Source organism: Rutidosis leptorrhynchoides, chromosome 2 (assembly GCF_046630445.1).
Source record: "Rutidosis leptorrhynchoides isolate AG116_Rl617_1_P2 chromosome 2, CSIRO_AGI_Rlap_v1, whole genome shotgun sequence".
NCBI lineage: Eukaryota > Viridiplantae > Streptophyta > Magnoliopsida > Asterales > Asteraceae > Rutidosis > Rutidosis leptorrhynchoides.
In genome coordinates this window covers 50,109,069-50,132,685 of record NC_092334.1, presented here as the reverse complement: position 1 = coordinate 50,132,685, position 23,617 = coordinate 50,109,069, and positions in this window count along the sequence as shown.

The window sequence follows — 23,617 nt, the reverse complement described above, 5'->3', positions numbered from 1 at the left end:
AAGTCTCAAATTTGAAGAAATGTTTTGCTAAAGAAGATCTCACTATTCCGTTAGACGAAATCCAAATCAACGAAAAACTTCAATTCGTCAAAGAACCCGTCGAAATAATGGATCGTGAGGTTAAAAGACTTAAGCAAAACAAGATACCAATAGTTAAGGTTCAATGGAATGCTCATAGAGGACCCTAGTTCACCTGGGAATGAGAAGATCATATGAAGAAGAAATACCCGCACTTATTTCCAGAAGATACGTCAACACCTCCAACTGCTAAAAATTTCGGGACGAAATTTATTTAACTGGTAGGTACTGTAGTGACCCGAACTTTTCCATGTTTATATATGTTAAATGAAATTTTTATTTACATGATTAAGTGTTTCCAACATGTTAAGCAATCAAACTTGTTAAGACTTGATTAATTTAAATAGGTTTCATATAGACAATTGACCACCCAAGTTGACTGGTGATTCACGAACGTTAAAACTTGTAAAAACTATATGATGACATATATATGATTATATATATAGTTAACATGATATTTTGATAAGTAAGTATCTCATTAGATATTTTAATAATGAGTTATATACATAAAATTGAGTTTATTGAATTAAGAAACTCGAAACGATATATATAACGATTATCGTTATAACAACGTCTTACTAAATACATATGAGTCATATTAAGATATTGATACACTATGTTTAATCATAATAAAGGATAAGTAAACATGTCATTAAGTGTATTAACAATGAACTACATATGTAAAAACAAGACTACTAACTTAATGATTTCGAATCGAGACATATATGTAACGATTATCGTTGTAACAACATTTAACTGTATATATATCATACTAAGATATATTAATATATCATAATATCATGATAATGTAATAATTTAACATCTCTTTAGATATAATAAACAATGGGTTAACAACATTTTACAAGATCGTTAACTTAAAGGTTTCAATACAACATTTACATGTAACGACTAACGATGACTTAACGACTCAGTTAAAATGTATTTACATGTAGTGTTTTAATATGTATTCATACACTTTTAAAAGACTTCAAGACACTCATCAAAATACTTCTACTTAACAAAAATGCTTACAATTACATCCTCGTTCAGTTTCATCAACAATTCTACTCGTATGCACCCGTATTCGTACTCGTACAATACACAGCTTTTAGATGTATGTACTATTGGTATATACACTCTAATGATCAGCTCTTAGTAGCCCATGTGAGTCACCTAACACATGTGGGAACCATCATTTGGCAACTAGCATGAAATATCTCATAAAATTACAAAAATATTAGTAATCATTCATGACTTATTTACATGTAAACAAAATTACACATCCTTTATATCTAATCCATATACCAACGACCAAAAACACCTACAAACACTTTAATTCTTCAATTTTCTTCATAAAATTGATCTCTCAAGTTCTATCTTCAAGTTCTAAGTGTTCTTCATAAATTCTATAAGTTCTAGTTTCATAAAATCAAGAATACTTCCAAGTTTGCTAGCTTACTTCCAATCTTGTAAAGTGATCATCCAACCTCAAGAAATCTTTCTTATTTATAGTAATATATCTTTCTAATACAAGGTAATACTCATATTCAAACTTTGATTCAATTTCTATAACTATAAGAATCTTATTTCTAGTGGAAATCTTACTTGAACTTGTTTTCGTGTCATGATTCTGCTTCAAGAACTTTCAAGCCATCTAAGGATCCTTTAAAGCTAGATCTATTTTTCTCATTTCCAGTAGGTTTATCCACAAAACCTGAGGTAGTAATGATGTTCATAACATCATTCGATTCATATATATAAAACTACCTTATTCGAAGGTTTAAACTTGAAATCACTAGAACATAGTTTAGTTAATTCTAAACTTGTTCGCAAACAAAAGTTAATCCTTCTAACTTGACTTTTAAAATCAACTAAACACATGTTCTATATCTAAATGATATTCTAACTTAATGATTTAAAACCTGGAAACAAGAAAAACACCGTAAAACCGGACATACGCCGTCGTAGTAACACCGCGGGCTGTTTTGGGTTTGATAATTAAAAACTATGATAACCTTTGATTTAAAAGTTGTTCTTCTGGGAAAATGATTTTTCTTATGAACATGAAACTATATCCAAAAATCATGGTTAAACTCAAAGTGGAAGTATGTTTTTCAAAATGCTCTTCAAGGCGTCGTTCTTTCGACTGAAATGACTACCTCTTACAAAACGACTTGTAACTTATATTTATGACTATAAACCTATAATTTTTCTGTTTGGATTCATAAAATATAGTTCAATATGAAACTATAGCAATTGGATTCAATCAAAACGGATTTAAAACGAAGAAGTGATGGTTAAAACAAGATTGGATATTTTTACTTGTTGTAGCTAAGTGAAAATTGGAAACAAATCTATATTAATCATATCCTAGCTAACTTATATTGTATAATACATATATTCTAATATATTATGTAATCTTGGGATACCATAGACACGTATGCAAATATTTTGACATATCATATCGACCCATATATATATATTATTTGGAACAACCATAGACACTCTATATACAGTAATGTTGGAATTAGCTATACAGGGTTGAGGTTGATTCCAAAAATATATATACTTTGAGTTGTGATCTAGCCAGATACGTGTATACACTGGGTCGTGGATTGGGTCAAGATAATATATATCAATTTATTTCTGTACATCTAACTATGGACAACTAGTTGTAGGTTACTAACGAGAATAGCCGACTTAATAAACTTAAAACATTAAAACGTATTAGAAATGTTGTAAATATATTTTGAACATACTTTGATATATATGTACATATTTGTTATAGGTTCGTGAATCGACCAGTGGCCAAGTCTTACTTCCTGACGAAGTAAAAATATGTGAAAGTGAGTTATAGTCCCACTTTTAAAATCTAATATTTTTGGGATGAGAATACATGCAGCTTTATAAAGGTTTTACAAAATAGACACAAGTACATGAAACTACTTTCTATGGTTGAACGATCGAAGCCGAATATGCCCCTTTTACTTGGTAACCTAAGAATTAGTAAACCAGTCTACTAATTGACGCAAATCCTAAAGATAGATCTATTGGGCCCAACAAACCCCATCCGTTGTAGCGGATGCTTTAGTACTTCGAGTTTTTATATCAAGTCCGATGGATGTCCCGGAATGATGGGGATATTCTTATATGCATCTTGTTAATGTCGGTTACTAGGTATTCACCATATGAATGATTTTTATCTCTATGTATGGGATGTATTGAAATATGAAATCTTGTGGTCTATTATTATGATTTGATAATATATAGGTTAAACCTATAACTCACCAACATTTTTGTTGACGTTTTAAGCATGTTTATTCTCAGGTGATTATTAAGAGCTTCCGCTGTTGCATACTAAAATAAGGACAAGATTTGGAGTCCATGCTTGTATAATATTATGTAAAACTGCATTCAAGAAACTTATTTTTAATGTAATATATTCATATTGTAAACCATTATGTAATGGTCGTGTGTAAACGGTACATTTTAGATTATCATTATTTAATAATCTACGCAATACTTTTTAAACCTTTATCGATAAAATTAAGGTTATGGTTGTTTTAAAAATGAATGCAGTCTTTGAAAAATGTCTCATATAGAGGTCAAAACCTCGCGACGAAATCAATTAATATGGAACGTTTATAATCAATATGAACGGGACATTTCAGATGATAAGATAATTAATCTGAAAACAACGATGTTATGATGGAACTATGATGATGAAGAATGATGATTAACGATGTCACTCACCTTTTATTGTTGTGCGAAGATCACCATACTAGCGTAATTTATTTCTGTTTTTGATCCTGGTACGATTACAACACAAAACCACACATGATTATTACCTAAAATCTTGGACTTGAACCGGATCATAATAACTATCGGGCCATTTGATCACACTTTGGGCTAGGTTAATTTGTCTCTTGGGCCTATCCTTAATGATGGGTTAAAGAATATTGGGAAACTATTGGGCCAAAATAATGCGGGTTATATATATAATGGAGACCAAATATAAATCAGAAAAGCATAAATGGTCAAATGGTTTAGAAGGTGTTGTGGGTGAGCGAGAGGTCTCGGGTTCGAATTTGATCGGAGACATTCTTTTTAGAAAAAGCTTGAAGGTAGTTACTCAAACTATATTTGTGACACCCCGTACTAAATCATCATGTACGGACCATCATCAACAGGATCATTACAAGGTTAAGTACTATATGCGTTTTCAAAACAGAGTTTGCATTCATTAATAAAAGTGACGTCATAACATACGTCAATTGTTTTACAAATCAAAGTATGCTTCACTAAGTAGAAGCATTAAATAAGTGTACGTGACCATAATGGTCGTTACATAACATAAATTCATAAGTAAAAAGTTTGAATGCAACATAAGTAGTCATGCGATAACAACTCTAGGCAGCGGGTTCTACAGCACGACTAGTAAGATAGCGGAAGCGACTTCAAGCACCTGAGAAAATACATGCTTAAAAAGGTCAACACAAAGGTTGGTGAGCTATAGTTTAAGTATAACAGTAATGTAAGTAGGCCACGAGATTTCAGTGCTACAACGAGCGTTTCAAAAGTATGTAAAAGTATATGCTTAACCGTGGGCACCCGGTAACTAACTTAACGTTTAATGTACCCCCTTAAAGTGCACTTGGCAAGTGTGTATAACCTCTAAGTATTAAACACTCGTTAAATGCTAGCGCTACTAGCCCGAGTGGGGATGTCAAACCCTATGGATCCATATCTAAGATTCGCGTTCACGGTTCAAAAACCAATGATTAAACGTTACCGAGCTAAAGGGAATGTTTCTGCCGTTATATAACCCACACATATATAAACTTTAAGTACTCGTGCCTAGTATGTAAAACATAAAATCCGCATGTATTCTCAGTTCCCAAAATAAGTTAAAGTAAAAAGGGAATGCTATAACTCACAATGATTAGTAGTAATGGTAAGGTAGTAGTCGGAAAGTGGTGTGCAAGTAACGGTCCAAACGTCCTCAACCTAAGTCAAATAGCACTAAGTCAATAAGTCGTCTCAAAAGGTTTACAAGTACGTAATTAAGGTCATAAGGGTCATCATCAATCATCATTAAACAAAAGGTAACAAGTAAGACTCGTTTATGAAAGTCGTTTAAAACAAAGGCTGACTTCGGTCAGTCACCACGGCCTCTACCCTTACTGAATTAAGGTGAGACCAGTGGTCATGGCTCCGTCTATGAGTCCCTTAAGTGTGGTAAAATTTACAGAAGCAAACTCGTCTTGGTTTGACCGTGGCGACGGTCTAAGTGCGAGTAGGTCAGAAATTTCTGCACAACGTTAAAGAACATGGTAACGATCGGAGGGCCATAAATCCTAAACCGTAACTCGGATTAAGACGAGTCCTATATGAAAAGTTATCTACTCGAAAAGTTCTATCTAAAAATCAAGGTTAGAACAGCCCAGGTCTGCTGGTCTGTTCCAGAAGCATCAGGTCAGTAGGTTTTGGACAGAACAGTGGGTTTTGGAGAGTTCCGGTTGTCTCGGTGCTTGATGTGCATCACGGTTCTCATCCTTGATGCGTATAGCTTCAAGTGTACAACTCGTTGATGTGTTAACATCATTTTGACCAAGGTTTGTCCATCATAACTCAAGTGCAAGTGTTGTAAGTGTTTGATGAACCAAGGTTACATGTAAGTTTATGAGCAAGTTCATGAACACTAAGAAAGATCACAACCAAGTGTTGGATCCATGATACTTGCACCAAAGTGTAAGCTCTTGTTGGTTTCATGTCCTTGTTCAAATGTGTAGTAAGAAACTAACAATAAGAAATAAAGAAAATGAATGATAAGCCTAAACCAACCATGAAGGTGGTATTCTAGTAACATACAACAAACAAGAACACAAGTAACAATTATAAAGATTATAACTTTAAATCTTTTGAAACAAAATATGTAGAACATAACTAGTTAGATTATGTTCTTGATGTTCTTGTTAAATACAAGATATACATGAAGAAATCAAACTAAAAAGTTTGCTTCTTGAAAGCTTGAAAGTAAGTAACAAGTAACTAGAAATCAACACTTGTAAACAAAGATTAAAACAACAAATCATGATGATGATCAAAGGGCTCAAGGCCCACGGTTTTGTTTAGACAAAGAAGAAAGAAAAAAGTCTTTAACTTACTTGCAAGAACAAAGAACTTGAGAGAGAAAAGAAAGAGGGATAATTGCTAGTAATGTGTGTGTGTTTTTGAGAGAGTGTTGTATGTAGGTTGTAATGAAGAAATGGAAACCAAAACACCACTAAATGTGGCCAAGGAATTCGGCAATCTGCAGCAAATAAAGGGGAAGAGGTTTGTTTTATGGTTACATGCAAGTAAAGAGGTTAAAAGTTGGTTAAAAGGGTTGTCTACATGGGGATAATGAGCAAACTAGATTCCTTTAAGTAATAACTAACTAGTTCATGATCTAAACTAATACTTACAAGTGTCATGTGGGCTAGTTAATTCATAAATATAAGTAGGGTGGGCTTACACAAGTCCATTAACACTAAAAGGCCCAAGTTTGCAAGTAGTTAGCAAGTAATCCAATAAAAGTCCAACTTAAGCCCAAGTAACTAACTAATAGCTTTAGTTAATTAAAATGATTAATAAAATTAATCATGAATGTAAATAATATCTTAAAATATTATTCGTGCAAGTTCCGGGTGTCACAAAGACGTTTCGGGCATTTAAAGTTCAAGTACGGGCAATTAAAGCAACATGTAAATGTAATAACATACATTCTTTTAATCAAGCGTATTAATAATAATAATTATTAATAAATAACGTTGGAAAAACCAGGGTCGTTACATTACCCACCTGTTAAAGAAAATTTCGTCCCGAAATTTAAGCTGAAGTAGATGGAGGAGTCGGGAAAAGATGAGGATATTTCCGCATCATTTGATCCTCTCGTTCCCAAGTAAACTCAGGTCCTCGTTTGGCATTCCATCGTACTCGTACAATCGGAATCTTGTTGCGTTTCAAAGTTTTGATCTCACGATCCATAATCTCAACAGGTTCCTCCACAAAGTGGAGTTTGTCATCAATAGTAAGTTCTTCCAATGGTATGATGAGTTCGGGTGCAGCAAGACACTTCTTCAAGTTTGACACATGGAAGGTAGGATGAACTGAGCTCAATTGTGCTGGTAGATCCAAACGGTATGCAACTGGTCCAACACGTTCCAAGATCTCGAATGGACCAATGTATCGTGGGTTCAACTTTCCACGTTTTCCAAAACGGATCACACCTTTCCAAGGTGCAACCTTCAACATTACACGATCACCAACATTAAATTTAAAGTCTTTCCGTTTAAGATCGGCATAGCTCTTTTGGCGATCACGGGCAGTCTTAAGTCTAGCTTGGATCTGAGCAATCTTTTCCGTGGTTTCGTGAACTACCTCGGGTCCGGTGATTTGCTTTTCACCTACTTCGGCCCAACAAATAGGAGATCGGCACTTACGACCAAACAATGCTTCAAAAGGTGCAGCATTAATGCTTGAGTGATAACTGTTGTTGTACGAGAATTCGGCGAGTGGCAAATGCCTTTCCCAGGCCTTTCCAAAATCAATGACACATGCACGCAGCATGTCCTCCAAGGTCTGAATCGTTCGTTCACTTTGCCCGTCAGTCTGAGGATGATAAGCAGTACTCATGTCAAGACGAGTTCCCATGGCTTCTTGCAAAGAACGCCAAAATCTGGAAGCAAAACGGGGATCGCGATCGGAGATGATTGATAAAGGTACACCATGACGAGATACAACCTCTTTGATGTACAGCTGAGCAAGTCTTTCCATTGTATCAGTTTCCTTCATCGCTAGGAAGTGTGCAGATTTGGTGAGGCGGTCAACAATAACCCAAATAGTATCGCATCCGCCCACCGTCTTCGGCAGCTTAGTAATGAAATCCATTGTGATCCTTTCCCACTTCCATTGTGGGATTTCCGGCTGTTGAAGTAACCCAGAAGGTCTCTGATGCTCGGCTTTAACCTTCGAGCAAGTCAAACACTTACCAACATAAGTCGCAACGTCCTTCTTAAGATTCGGCCACCAATACTGTTCTTTAAGGTCGTGGTACATCTTACCTGCACCGGGGTGAATCGAATATCTCGATTTGTGTGCTTCATCAAGTATCAGGCTTCGTAGATCTCCATAGTAAGGTACCCAAATTCTTCCGGCATAACATCGGAGTCCAGACTCTCTAACCTCGAATCGAGAGACAAGTATGTTCAAATGCTCGTGAGATATGTTCTCCTCCTTGAGAGCCTCAACTTGGGCTACTCTGATCTGGTTGTTGAGGTTCGAATGGATGGTGATGTTCAGAGCCCTAACACGGAGAGGTGCCGTCCTCTCCTTTCGGCTTAAAGCGTCAGCTACAACATTGGCCTTGCCAGGGTGATAACGGAGTTCACAATCGTAGTCGTTGAGCGTCTCGATCCATCGACGCTGTCTCATATTCAATTGCTTCTGATCGAAGATGTGCTGGAGACTCTTGTGATCGGTGAAGATAGTGCTCTTAGTTCCATACAAATAATGTCTCCACAATTTGAGTGCAAAGACAACGGCTCCAAGTTCAAGATCATGTGTAGTGTAGTTCCGCTCGTGAATCTTCAATTGGCGGGAGGCATAGGCAATAACCTTTGATCGTTGCATCAATACACAACCAAAACCACTCTTCGATGCATCGCAATAAACAACAAAGTCGTCACTGCCTTCAGGAAGTGATAGGATAGGTGCGGAGGTTAACTTCTTCTTCAAAGTTTGGAATGCTGATTCGTGTGTGGGTTCCCAAATGAACTTCTTGCCCTTGTGAGTCAGTGCGGTCAAAGGACGCGCAATCAGAGAAAATCCTTCGATAAACCTTCGATAATAACCGGCGAGACCTAGAAATTGGCGAATATGCGTTGGAGTAGTGGGGGTCTCCCACTTGCTGATGGCTTCAATCTTGGCGGGATCAACTTTGATACCCTGGTCGCTCACAACATGGCCCAAAAACTGTACTTCCTTCAACCAAAATTCGCACTTGGAGAATTTGGCGTAAAGTTGCTCTTGTCTTAAGAGTTCAAGCACTAATCGGAGGTGTTGCTCATGTTCTTCTTCACTCTTAGAGTAGATGAGGATATCATCTATGAAGACGATAACAAACTTATCCAAGTAAGGCTTGCAGACACGATTCATGAGATCCATGAACACGGCAGGTGCATTTGTCAAACCGAATGGCATCACGAGGAACTCATAATGACCATAACGGGTCCTGAATGCAGTTTTCATCACGTCACTTTCCTTCACCCTCAGCTGGTGATATCCGGATCGCAAATCGATCTTTGAATAAACGCTCGATCCTTGTAGTTGATCAAAAAGATCATCAATTCGTGGAAGAGGATATCGATTCTTGATAGTCAATTTGTTGAGTTCATGGTAGTCGATACACATACGGAAGGATCCATCCTTCTTCTTTACAAACAACACAGGTGCGCCCCAAGGCGAGAAGCTTGGTTGGATAAACCCTCGATCTAATAGCTCTTGTAGTTGACTCTGTAATTCTTGCATCTCGGAAGGTGCGAGTCTATAAGGTGCACGAGCTACAGGTGCAGCTCCTGGCACTAAGTCAATCTGAAACTCTACTGCTCTCTGCGGCGGTAATCCAGGCAATTCCTCTGGAAAGACATCAGAAAATTCGTTCACAATTCGAACGTCGTTCACGTTCTTCATCTCAGTTTCTACCGCTTTCACATGTGCTAGGACAGCAAAGCGTCCCTTCTTCATAATCTTTTGCGCTTTCACGCAACTAATGAGGTTCAACTTCGAGGTACATCTCTCTCCATAGATAACCAGTGGTTCGCCATCTCCGTGTGGTATGCGAAGTGCTTTATCTCCACAGCTAACATCGGCCTTTATCTTGCTCAACCAATCCATACCGACGATCACGTCAAAACTTCCCAGTTTGATAGGTATCAAATCAATTTCGAAATCTGCACCAGCTATGTTGATAGTAGCTCCACGACTAATATGGTCAACCTTTTCAAGTTTTCCATTGGCGACCTCGACAAGCATACTTTCCTTCAAAGGAACTAACGACCAATCTAACTTATCACAAAAATGTCTACACACATAGCTCCTATCGGCACCAGTATCAAATAGGACAGAAGCTAAAAGATTGTTGATCTTGAATATACCTGTCACCAAGTCGGGGTTGTCGCGAGCGTCCCTTGCATTAACATTGAAGGCTCTAGCACGTGGTGGTCCGCCATCCTTACGCTTGTTAGGACACTCGTTTCTGAAATGGCCCGTCCTTCCACATTCATAACACTTCTTAGGCCCATTGTTGTTGTGGTTTGGCTTCACATTCAAAGTGGTAACCTTGCAATCCTTGCCAACATGTCCAGATCGTTGGCACTTCTCACAGATAACATTGCAATACCCAGTGTGGTGCTTGTAGCACCTATTGCATTGTGGTAAGGTTCCTTTGTAGTTCGGATTGGTGCGGTTGTTGTTGTTGGGGTTGGTGTTGTTGTTGTGCATGTTGTTGTTTTGCCTGAACCCTTCATGTCGCTTTGCCGGGTTTTGATCATAGTTCCTACCCTTGTTGTTGTTGTGGTTGTTGTCCCATTTCCTCTTTTCACCACTAACAGTTTCAAACTTAGCCTTCTCCGGCTCGTCCAGGATGATTTGATTCAAGAGAGTATGCGCCATGCGCATTGCTTCGGGAACGCTTGGTGGCTTGGATGAGGTAACATTACCCTTGATGGACTTAGGAAGTCCCGAGAAGTATTTCTCCAAACGCTTAAATTCGGGGGTGACCATGGTTGGACACATAAGAGCCAATTCCAAAAACCTACGGTTGTAGCTGTTAAGGTCGTTCCCTACGGTTTTCAATTGCATAAATTCGATTTCCATCTTTTGAATCTCGGTTCTCGGACAGTATTCCTCGATCATAGCACATTTAAATTCTTCCCAAGGCGTAGCATACGCCTCATCAATTCCTCTCGCTTGGGCCATGGTATTCCACCATGTGAGCGCGCCATCAGACAGCGTGCAAGATGCAAATTTCGTTTTGTTAGCCTCAGAACAATTGCTAACCCTGAATACCGATTCCAACTTTTCGAACCATCTGGTGAGACCGACGGGTCCCTCAGTGCCACTGAAGTAGTGTGGCTTGCAGTTTTGAAATTCCTTGTAAGTACACCCATCTCGAACGACAGGTGGATTGACAGGCGGTGGTGGTGGAACTTGGGGTTGTCTTTCAGCTAGTGCAGCAGCGACTCGCTCGTTAATCATTTCCTCAATTTGTGCCGCGGTGGGGATAGATCTCCCGTTGGCCATGATGTTCTATACAAACATTTTGACTCAAGTCAAAATCCATTTTGCAAATAATAATAGTACATTATATAACAACCAACATGAAAACAGCACAACACATGTTGATTAAATAACGCAAGCAGATATAAGTATCACAAAACCATGAGATGATAACGTAAATAGAACACTTGCGCAAGAAGTAAGCAACACAAATTCCATTCATTAATGATAATAAGTTCATACATTACAATAAGTTCTTGCATTACATAAGTGAAATATGAAATTACAAAAGAGATTACAATACAGAATCTAGTACAAAGTCCTACGGCGATGGTGGGTACAAGATGTCCAAAACATGAGTCAACTGCTCCTCGAGCTCAGTAACTCGAGTCTGGAGAATCTCAATCTCCCGCCTCATTTCCTCATTAGAGGAAGATGGTGGGGCAGGTGGTGCTGGCGGTGCAGGTGGAGCCGGTGGTGCTGAAGTGGATGGTCCGGCTCTGGGTGGAGACGGTAATATCAGTGGGTCGGCGGGGTACGGCACCAGCCGTTTACGTGCAGTGATCCTACGACGCCGACCATAAGCGTCAGTGACAGTACGACCAGGAATTATGCCAGCGAAGCGATACCGCTTCTTCGGCGGGGTAGAAGGTGCCTGAATCGGTCGGTCAGCGGGATCCTCCTCATCACTGGAGTCGTCAGATGAGGTGTCGTCTGAAGAAGCATCGGTGGAAGAACCGTCGTCTGAATCATGCGGTGGTGGTGCGGGTGGCTCAACATATCCGAAAGCGGCCAACATCTGTCGGTGTCGGCCTGGCGTAATCACGGCTAAGCGGCCGTCGGCAGTGCGTCGGCAAGGTGTGCGCCAGTGATTACGGAAGGGACCCTCCCCGAACTCTGCGGGGATCTCCATGCCACCAATGTGAGCCAGTTGCCTCGGGGGTCTGGAAGAAGACGCCGGGATGGGCACACTAGAGCTAGCTCCAGAACTAGAGGCGCCGGGGTCGCCAGTGGGTGTCGGGGCCGGAATGTCGGCAGCAGCAGCAGTAGCAACAGGTGAAGCAGTGGGTGGAACAACGGGGCCTGAGCCGCTCGGGATGTCAGTAGGTGGAACGTCCGACATCTGAACAAGGAAAAATAAATTTTCCATGTCAGTATGTCATAAAGCAAGCAAATAATAGGCCAACAGTTTAAATCATGTATAACAATAAGTAGCATGGCAATATCAGTAATCGTACGAAACTAGCATGCAATCGAAAGCAAGTAATAGCATGCAGTAGTGAAATCACGTAGTAGCATACGGCATATAGCAGTAACAGTAAGCAGCAGCATGCAGTAAGTTCAGCGGAAACAAGTAAACTAACAAGTTGTAGATTAGCCCTATTAGTGAATCCTACTCGGGTCGGTCTTAGACTCACTAATGCATCCTAATTCCCTACAACCAATGCTCTGATACCAAATGTGACGCCCCGTACTAAATCATCATGTACGGACCATCATCAACAGGATCATTACAAGGTTAAGTACTATATGCGTTTTCAAAACAGAGTTTGCATTCATTAATAAAAGTGACGTCATAACATACGTCAATTGTTTTACAAATCAAAGTATGCTTCACTAAGTAGAAGCATTAAATAAGTGTACGTGACCATAATGGTCGTTACATAACATAAATTCATAAGTAAAAAGTTTGAATGCAACATAAGTAGTCATGCGATAACAACTCTAGGCAGCGGGTTCTACAGCACGACTAGTAAGATAGCGGAAGCGACTTCAAGCACCTGAGAAAATACATGCTTAAAAAGGTCAACACAAAGGTTGGTGAGCTATAGTTTAAGTATAACAGTAATGTAAGTAGGCCACGAGATTTCAGTGCTACAACGAGCGTTTCAAAAGTATGTAAAAGTATATGCTTAACCGTGGGCACCCGGTAACTAACTTAACGTTTAATGTACCCCCTTAAAGTGCACTTGGCAAGTGTGTATAACCTCGAAGTATTAAACACTCGTTAAATGCTAGTGCTACTAGCCCGAGTGGGGATGTCAAACCCTATGGATCCATATCTAAGATTCGCGTTCACGGTTCAAAAACCAATGATTAAACGTTACCGAGCTAAAGGGAATGTTTCTGCCGTTATATAACCCACACATATATAAACTTTAAGTACTCGTGCCTAGTATGTAAAACATAAAATCCGCATGTATTCTCAGTTCCCAAAATAAGTTAAAGTAAAATGGGAATGCTATAACTCACAATGATTAGTAGTAATGGTAAGGTAGTAGTCGGAAAGTGGTGTGCAAGTAACGGTCCAAACGTCCTCAACCTAAGTCAAATAGCACTAAGTCAATAAGTCGTCTCAAAAGGTTTACAAGTACGTAATTAAGGTCATAAGGGTCATCATCAATCATCATTAAACAAAAGGTAACAAGTAAGACTCGTTTATGAAAGTCGTTTAAAACAAAGGCTGACTTCGGTCAGTCACCACGGCCTCTACCCTTACTGAATTAAGGTGAGACCAGTGGTCATGGCTCCGTCTATGAGTCCCTTAAGTGTGGTAAAATTTACAGAAGCAAACTCGTCTTGGTTTGACCGTGGCGACGGTCTAAGTGCGAGTAGGTCAGAAATTTCTGCACAACGTTAAAGAACATGGTAACGATCGGAGGGCCATAAATCCTAAACCGTAACTCGGATTAAGACGAGTCCTATATGAAAAGTTATCTACTCGAAAAGTTCTATCTAAAAATCAAGGTTAGAACAGCCCAGGTCTGCTGGTCTGTTCCAGAAGCATCAGGTCAGTAGGTTTTGGACAGAACAGTGGGTTTTGGAGAGTTCCGGTTGTCTCGGTGCTTGATGTGCATCACGGTTCTCATCCTTGATGCGTATAGCTTCAAGTGTACAACTCGTTGATGTGTTAACATCATTTTGACCAAGGTTTGTCCATCATAACTCAAGTGCAAGTGTTGTAAGTGTTTGATGAACCAAGGTTACATGTAAGTTTATGAGCAAGTTCATGAACACTAAGAAAGATCACAACCAAGTGTTGGATCCATGATACTTGCACCAAAGTGTAAGCTCTTGTTGGTTTCATGTCCTTGTTCAAATGTGTAGTAAGCAACTAACAATAAGAAATAAAGAAAATGAATGATAAGCCTAAACCAACCATGAAGGTGGTATTCTAGTAACATACAACAAACAAGAACACAAGTAACAATTATAAAGATTATAACTTTAAATCTTTTGAAACAAAATATGTAGAACATAACTAGTTAGATTATGTTCTTGATGTTCTTGTTAAATACAAGATATACATGAAGAAATCAAACTAAAAAGTTTGCTTCTTGAAAGCTTGAAAGTAAGTAACAAGTAACTAGAAATCAACACTTGTAAACAAAGATTAAAACAACAAATCATGATGATGATCAAAGGGCTCAAGGCCCACGGTTTTGTTTAGACAAAGAAGAAAGAAAAAAGTCTTTAACTTACTTGCAAGAACAAAGAACTTGAGAGAGAAAAGAAAGAGGGATAATTGCTAGTAATGTGTGTGTGTTTTTGAGAGAGTGTTGTATGTAGGTTGTAATGAAGAAATGGAAACCAAAACACCACTAAATGTGGCCAAGGAATTCGGCAATCTGCAGCAAATAAAGGGGAAGAGGTTTGTTTTATGGTTACATGCAAGTAAAGAGGTTAAAAGTTGGTTAAAAGGGCTGTCTACATGGGGATAATGAGCAAACTAGATTCCTTTAAGTAATAACTAACTAGTTCATGATCTAAACTAATACTTACAAGTGTCATGTGGGCTAGTTAATTCATAAATATAAGTAGGGTGGGCTTACACAAGTCCATTAACACTAAAAGGCCCAAGTTTGCAAGTAGTTAGCAAGTAATCCAATAAAAGTCCAACTTAAGCCCAAGTAACTAACTAATAGCTTTAGTTAATTAAAATGATTAATAAAATTAATCATGAATGTAAATAATATCTTAAAATATTATTCGTGCAAGTTCCGGGTGTCACAAAGACGTTTCGGGCATTTAAAGTTCAAGTACGGGCAATTAAAGCAACATGTAAATGTAATAACATACATTCTTTTAATCAAGCGTATTAATAATAATAATTATTAATAAATAACGTTGGAAAAACCAGGGTCGTTACAATATTATTGTTATTATTGTTAGATTATTTATTATTATTAATAAAATTTATATCATAATTATTAGTATTATCATTAAACATTATTAGTATTATCATTTACAAATTAGTAGTATTATCATTACTAATATTATTATTATTATTAGTATTATTATTATTGTATTATTTCTAGTAATATTATTATGATTACAAATTAATGTTAAAAGAAACTATAGTCATTAGTTTATAAATTAAACATGAAAGTTATGATTATTATAACTATGAATGTACAGTTTTTAATAATATTGTTAAGATTAAAATATAGAAATTTTGGATATAAATATTATTATGGAAATGATTAAAATTTTAATATGCTTTAAAAGAATTATTAAAAGTTTTATAATTATTGTTATCATAGTTATTTTAATACAACTTAGTATTATTATCATTATTAATATCATTATTTTTATTAACATTATTATTATCACTTTTATCATTATTATTATATAGTATCAATATTATTACTAATACTGGTATTATCATAATTATTAATTTCACAAACAAATGATCTTCATATAAAAATATATTTAACTTAATTATATTAATATTTATTCAAAATAAATAAAATGAATATATTAATTAAATAAAGAAATACATAAGTTATTAATATAAAAATTTTCACTAATAATAATTTAAATATTTGTTCGATTACAATTATGTATATTAATAAATATACAAATGATATAGGTTCGTGAATCCGAGGCCAACCCTGCATTGTTCAGTTCCGTCGTATGCATATTTTTACTACAAAATATCGTATTGTGAGTTTCATTTGATCCCCTTTTTAAATGATTTTGCAATATATATTTTTGAGACTGAGAATACATGCGCTGCTTTATAAATATTTGATGAAATAGACACAAGTACTTAAAACTACATTCTATGGCTGGATTATTAAACCGAATATGCACCTTTATAGTCTGGTAATCTAAGAATTAGGGAACATCACTAATTTTGAGAATTAGTGCACCCCTAATTGACGCGAATCCTAAAGATAGATCTATCGAGCCCAACAAGCCCCATTCTGGAATTTGGAATGCTTTAGTACTTCGAGTTTATCATGTCCGATGGGTGTCCCGGAATGATGGGGATATTCTATATGCATCTTGTTAAGGTCGGTTACCAGGTGTTCACCATATGAATGATTTTTATCTCTATGCAGTTTGTGAAATGCCTGATATGAGAATGATGTTTATGAAAAATGAAACCTTGTGGTCTATTAAAATAATGGAAATGATTGTTATGATAAACTAATGAACTCACCAAACTTTTAGTTGACACTTTAAAGCATGTTTATTCTCAGGTATGAAAGAAATCTTCCGCTGTGCATTTGCTCATTTTAGAGATATTACTTGGAGTCATTCATGACATATTTAAAAAGATGTTGCATTCGAGTCATTGAGTTCATCAAGATTATTATTAAGTCGAATATAGTTGGATGTATTATGAAATGATATGCATGCCATCAACTTTAAATGTAAATAAAGTTTGTCTTTTAAAAATGAATGCAATGTTTGAAAAATGTATCATATAGAGGTCAAATACCTCACGATGAAATCAACTATTGTGAATCATTTATAACGTATATGAATGGGTCCCTTCAGTTGGTATCAGAGCGGTGGTCTTAGCGAACCAGGTCTTGCATTAGTGTGTCTAACTTATAGTTGTTTAGATGCATTAGTGGGTCTGGACTTTGACCGTGTCTGCATGTCAAAAGTTTTGCTTATCATTTAGTGTCGAAAATTATGTGCTTATCATCCTTAAAGTCTAGACACATCTTACTGCCTCTATTGCATAGACAGTGTATAGATACATTCATATCTTAGCGTATCTATTATTGTTACCCTTGCCTGACAGCTTCCGTAGATTCCTCCGTAACTTATGGGATTTTAGTATTATATATGCATATGTAAATTATGTATTGCAGGGTACGAATCTGCATCCTATAATCTATTTCTTATCGAAAATCCTTCATCTGATCGTACGAGATGAATCCCTCAACCAGTTCGAATTCCTCGGATTCTGACAGCTATTCCAATATGGAGTTTCAACTAAGCTCCGAAAGCAGTGTCACCAGAATGAATCAACCAATTCATTTGATGGGTTCGTAGCCTACTTAATCATTGGAGACAAAAAGAAGGTGATCCTTTCTATCAACCAAATTCACCTTTTGGCGAAGAACCTGAAGTACTTACCAGTGAACCAGTCCAAAATACCATTCTCACCCTCATTTCCCGAATATCTCGTCATGATTACATACTATCTCAGATTCTAAACCTTATTCATTCGCTCATTCCGACCGACAATCATCTCGGAATAATAAAAGAAGTCAACGAACTTCGTGCTCGAGTAATCAATTTGGAGAATATGGTGCAAAATTTACCAGCTTCAGCAACATCACCGGCACCAACAGTATCATCAGTAACAGCACCAGTACCATCAACAATCCATGCCTCAACATCTCATTCTATACCTCGAAGTATAATCATCGTTCTACGTGACGTTCTACATCATTTATCTTCGTTCGACATGGCGATTATGTAATCTCTAATATTTTAGAGATTATATACTCTTGTTCTAACGGTAAATCAAATGAGATTAATATTATATTAACTCATTAAATCTATGATTACATCTGAAGAAAATATATATGTATATATATTTTCATAAGGATGGTAATTAAAAATTCTTTTGTACAAACTGTTAATGGTGAAAATATTTTAACGGGTAGGTAATACCCGAGGAATATTTAGATTTCATATTAATAAGTTACACTGTACATTCTTCAAATCTGATTTAACATTCATTTACTATCCTACTTACATCTACAAAGATACGAATCCGTTCACCGCAGAATAACCATTTTCATTCAATTTCATATTTGGATTTTGACCTATCAGAATCCAACAAGTGGCATAATGAAGAAAACATTGGACAAAATAAAATTTGTTAGAAACAAACAAATTAACTATGAAAATTTTTGTTAAGAATCCACGCTAACTGTTCCTAGCTAACTGTTCCTAGCTAACTGATTACATTTTATTTATCGCAATTTAATTATCGCAATTTATATTCTCGCAATTTTATTTATCGTCATTTAATTTCTGTTATTTATTTTACGCACTTTAAATATCGGGACACGTATACAAGGTTTTGACATATCATATCGACGCATCTATATATATTATTTGGAATAACCATAGACACTCTATATGCAGTAATGATCAAGTTAGCTATACAGGGTTGAGGTTGATTCTATAATAATATATATACTTTGAGTTGTGATCTAGTCTGAGACATGTATATAACGGGTCACGACACGTATTAATTAATTCGAATATTATATATTAAACTATATATGAATTGTTGAACTACAAATTGTGGACTGCTAACTGTGGACTGTCAACATTGGACAATCAAAATGAATTAAAATATTGATTATAACATATAAAACTAAACAATTCTTCAAGTTTGCCACTTGATTTCATCTTAAACTTCATTTGCATCTTGACGATTACAATCTACGTTTAAACCTTTCATGATTCTTGAAAACACCTCAATCGAGACGATGAACCAACCGCACTTCATCTACGGAAGGAAAGAATTACGCATATAGTTATGCACCTAAAAAAAAACACTCGGAACCTAAGTAAACGTTTAACACGAATCTGTGCTAGCTCCTTTGGCATTGTTGTTACTGAAAATAACATTACAATTCTTCTTCAAATTTGCCAATTTTATCACAGCTCCAACAAGTCAACTTCGAATTTTCGTCCGAAACGACCTTATTATAACTTTGATATATATGCATGCTCTTTTATTGTTACCGGGGAACCTTTTATATTTCACCATATTACCATCAGCGTTTAATCATCTAAAAACACAATTCTCTTGAAACCACCTCGGATTGATAACCGATTGATTCAGATACCGTAGCATTAAATGCAGAGGAAACAGAAAAATTGTAGATGGTCTAAATGGACAAAAGTTTGATAATAAAGAAGGGAGTGTTAGGAACGCTCGATATAAAATTTGGTGCTGAAAAAAAGATTGAGCAAACCATGAAGGAGACCAAGGTCAAATATGTAGTGACCCGAACTTTTCCATGTTTATATATATTAATTGAGATTGATATTTACATGATTAAATGTTTCCAACATGTTAAGCAATCAAAATTGTTAAGACTTGATTAATTGAAATATGTTTCATATAGACAATTGACCACCCAAGTTGACCGGTGATTCACGAACGTTAAAACTTGTAAAAACTATACGATGACATATATATGGTTATATATATAGTTAACATGTTTTTATTATAAGTATGTATCTCATTGGGTATTTTAACAATGAGTTATATACATAAAAATGAGACTATTAATTTAAGAAACTCGAAAACGATATATATAACGATTATCGTTATAACAACGTCTTACTAGGTACATATGAATCATATTAAGATATTGATACACTTGGTTAATTATGTTAAAAGATAAGTAAATATATTATTAAGTGTATTAACAATGAAATACATATGTAAAAATAAGACTACTAACTTAATGATTTCGAAACGAGACATATATGTAACGATTATCGTTGTAACGACATTTAACTGTATATACATCATACTGAGATATATTATATATCATAATATCATGATAATATAACAATTTAACATCTCATTTGTTATAATAAACAATGGGTTAACAACATTCAACAAGATCGTTAACCTAAAGGTTTCAAAACAACATTTACATGTAACGACTAACGATGACTTAACGACTCAGTTAAAATGTATATACATGTAGTGTTTTAATATGTATTCATACACTTTTGAAAGACTTCAAGACACTTATCAAAATACTTCTACTTAACAAAAATGCTTACAATTACATCCTCGTTCAGTTTCATCAACAATTCTACTCGTATGCACCCGTATTCGTACTCGTACAATACACAGCTTTTAGATGTATGTACCATTGGTATATACACTCCAATGATCAGCTCTTAGCAGCCCATGTGAGTCACCTAACACATGTGGGAACCATCATTTGGCAACTAGCATGAAATATCTCATAAAATTACAAAAATATGAGTAATCATTCATGACTTATATACATGAAAACAAAATTACATATCCTTTATATCTAATCCATACACTAACGACCAAAAACACCTACAAACACTTTCATTCTTCAATTTTCTTCATCTAATTGATCTCTCTCAAGTTATATCTTCAAGTTCTAAGTGTTCTTCATAAATTCCAAAAGTTCTAGTTTCATAAAATCAAGAATACTTTCAAGTTTGCTAGCTCACTTCCAATCTTGTAAGGTGATCATCCAACCTCAAGAAATCTTTGTTTCTTACAGTAGGTTATCATTCTAATATAAGGTAATAATCATATTCAAACTTTGGTTCAATTTCTATAACTATAACAATCTTATTTCAAGTGATGATCTTACTAGAACTTGTTTTCGTGTCATGATTCTGCTTCAAGAACTTCAAGCCATCCAAGGATCCATTGAAGCTAGATCCATTTTTCTCTTTTCCAGTAGGTTTATCCAAGGAACTTAAGGTAGTAATGATGTTCATAACATCATTCGATTCATACATATAAAGCTATCTTATTCGAAGGTTTAAACTTGTAATCACTAGAACATAGTTTAGTTAATTCTAAATTTGTTCGCAAACAAAAGTTAATCCTTCTAACTTGACTTTTAAAATCAACTAAACACATTTTCTATATCTATATGATATGCTAACTTAATGATTTAAAACCTGGAAACACGAAAAACACCGTAAAACCGGATTTACGCCGTCGTAGTAACACCGCGGGCTGTTTTGGGTTAGTTAATTAAAAACTATGATAAACTTTGATTTAAAAGTTGTTATTCTGAGAAAATGATTTTTATTATGAACATGAAACTATATCCAAAAATTATGGTTAAACTCAAAGTGGAAGTATGTTTTCTAAAATGGTCATCTAGACGTCGTTCTTTCGACTGAAATGACTACCTTTACAAAAATGACTTGTAACTTATTTTTCCAACTATAAACCTATACTTTTTATGTTTAGATTCATAAAATAGACTTCAATATGAAACCATAGCAATTTGATTCACTCAAAACGGATTTAAAATGAAGAAGTTATGGGTAAAACAAGATTGGATAATTTTTCTCATTTTAGCTACGTGAAAATTGGTAACAAATCTATTCCAACCATAACTTAATCAACTTGTATTGTATATTATGTAATCTTGAGATACCATAGACACGTATACAATATTTCGACCTATCATGTCGACACATCTATATATATTTCGGAACAACCATAGACACTCTATATGTGAATGTTGGAGTTAGCTATACAGGGTTGAGGTTGATTCCAAAATATATATAGTTTGAGTTGTGATCAATACTGAGATATGTATACACTGGGTCGTGGATTGATTCAAGATAATATTTATCGATTTATTTCTGTACATCTAACTGTGGACAACTAGTTGTAGGTTACTAACGAGGACAGCTGACTTAATAAACTTAAAACATCAAAATATATTAAAAGTGTTGTAAATATATTTTGAACATACTTTGATATATATGTATATATTGTTATAGGTTCGTGAATCAACCAGTGGCCAAGTCTTACTTCCCGACGAAGTAAAAATCTGTGAAAGTGAGTTATAGTCCCACTTTTAAAATCTAATATTTTTGGGATGAGAATACATGCAGGTTTTATAAATGATTTACAAAATAGACACAAGTACGTGAAACTACATTCTATGGTTGAATTATCGAAATCGAATATGCCCCTTTTTATTAAGTCTGGTAATCTAAGAATTAGGGAACAGACACCCTAATTGACGCGAATCCTAAAGATAGATCTATTGGGCCTAACAAGCCCCATCCAAAGTACCGGATGCTTTAGTACTTTGAAATTTATATCATATCCGAAGGGTGTCCCGGAATGATGGGGATATTCTTATATATGCATCTTGTTAATGTCGGTTACCAGGTGTTCACCATATGAATGATTTTTATCTCTATGTGTGGGATGTGTATTGAAATATGAAATCTTGTGGTCTATTGTTACGATTTGATATATATAGGTTAAACCTATAACTCACCAACATTTTTGTTGACGTTTAAAGCATGTTTATTCTCAGGTGAATATTAAGAGCTTTCGCTGTTGCATACTAAAATAAGGACAAGATTTGGAGTCCATGTTTGTATGATATTGTGTAAAAACTGCATTCAAGAAACTGATTTCGATGTAACATATTTGTATTGTAAACCATTATGTAATGGTCGTGTGTAAACAGGATATTTTAGATTATCATTATTTGATAATCTACGTAAAGCTTTTTAAACCTTTATTTATGAAATAAAGGTTATGGTTTGTGATGTTATGCGAGGTGTATATAAAATAGCTTATATTTTACTAGGAAAAACTATTAAATACGATACAATTTTACACAAGATATTTATTTATTTAGAGAATGGATATACTTAAACCTTGCTACAACACTTATAGGCAGTGTACCTAATCGTACAGTAGTGTAGTTTTTAGTAAGTCCAGTTCGTTCCACAGGGAATCTTTTTTCAACAAAGCTCAACGCTATATTAGTTTACTTTTATAAAAATACAAACATATATATATAAGTAATATTATTATTATAAAGGGGGGTTTTTTACCGTTTAATGACCGGTTTGTCGATTTTAAAACTTTAGTCGCAGTTAAAACCTAATGTAAAATATTAAATAAATAAAAGACTTAAATTAAAACTTAAAGTAAATAACGATAATGAAATTGCGAATAATAAAAGTGCGATAAAATAAACTTGCGATAATTAAAAAGTACGATAATTAAAAGTGCGATTAAACAACAATAAATAAAAGTGCGATAATTAGAAGTGCAATTAAATATAAAATAAAGGAAATTAAATATGAAATAAAAGAATTATGCTTATTTAAACTTCCGTAATCATGATGTTTGACGTGTTGATTTTAGTTTTATGCCCATGGGTTAATTGTC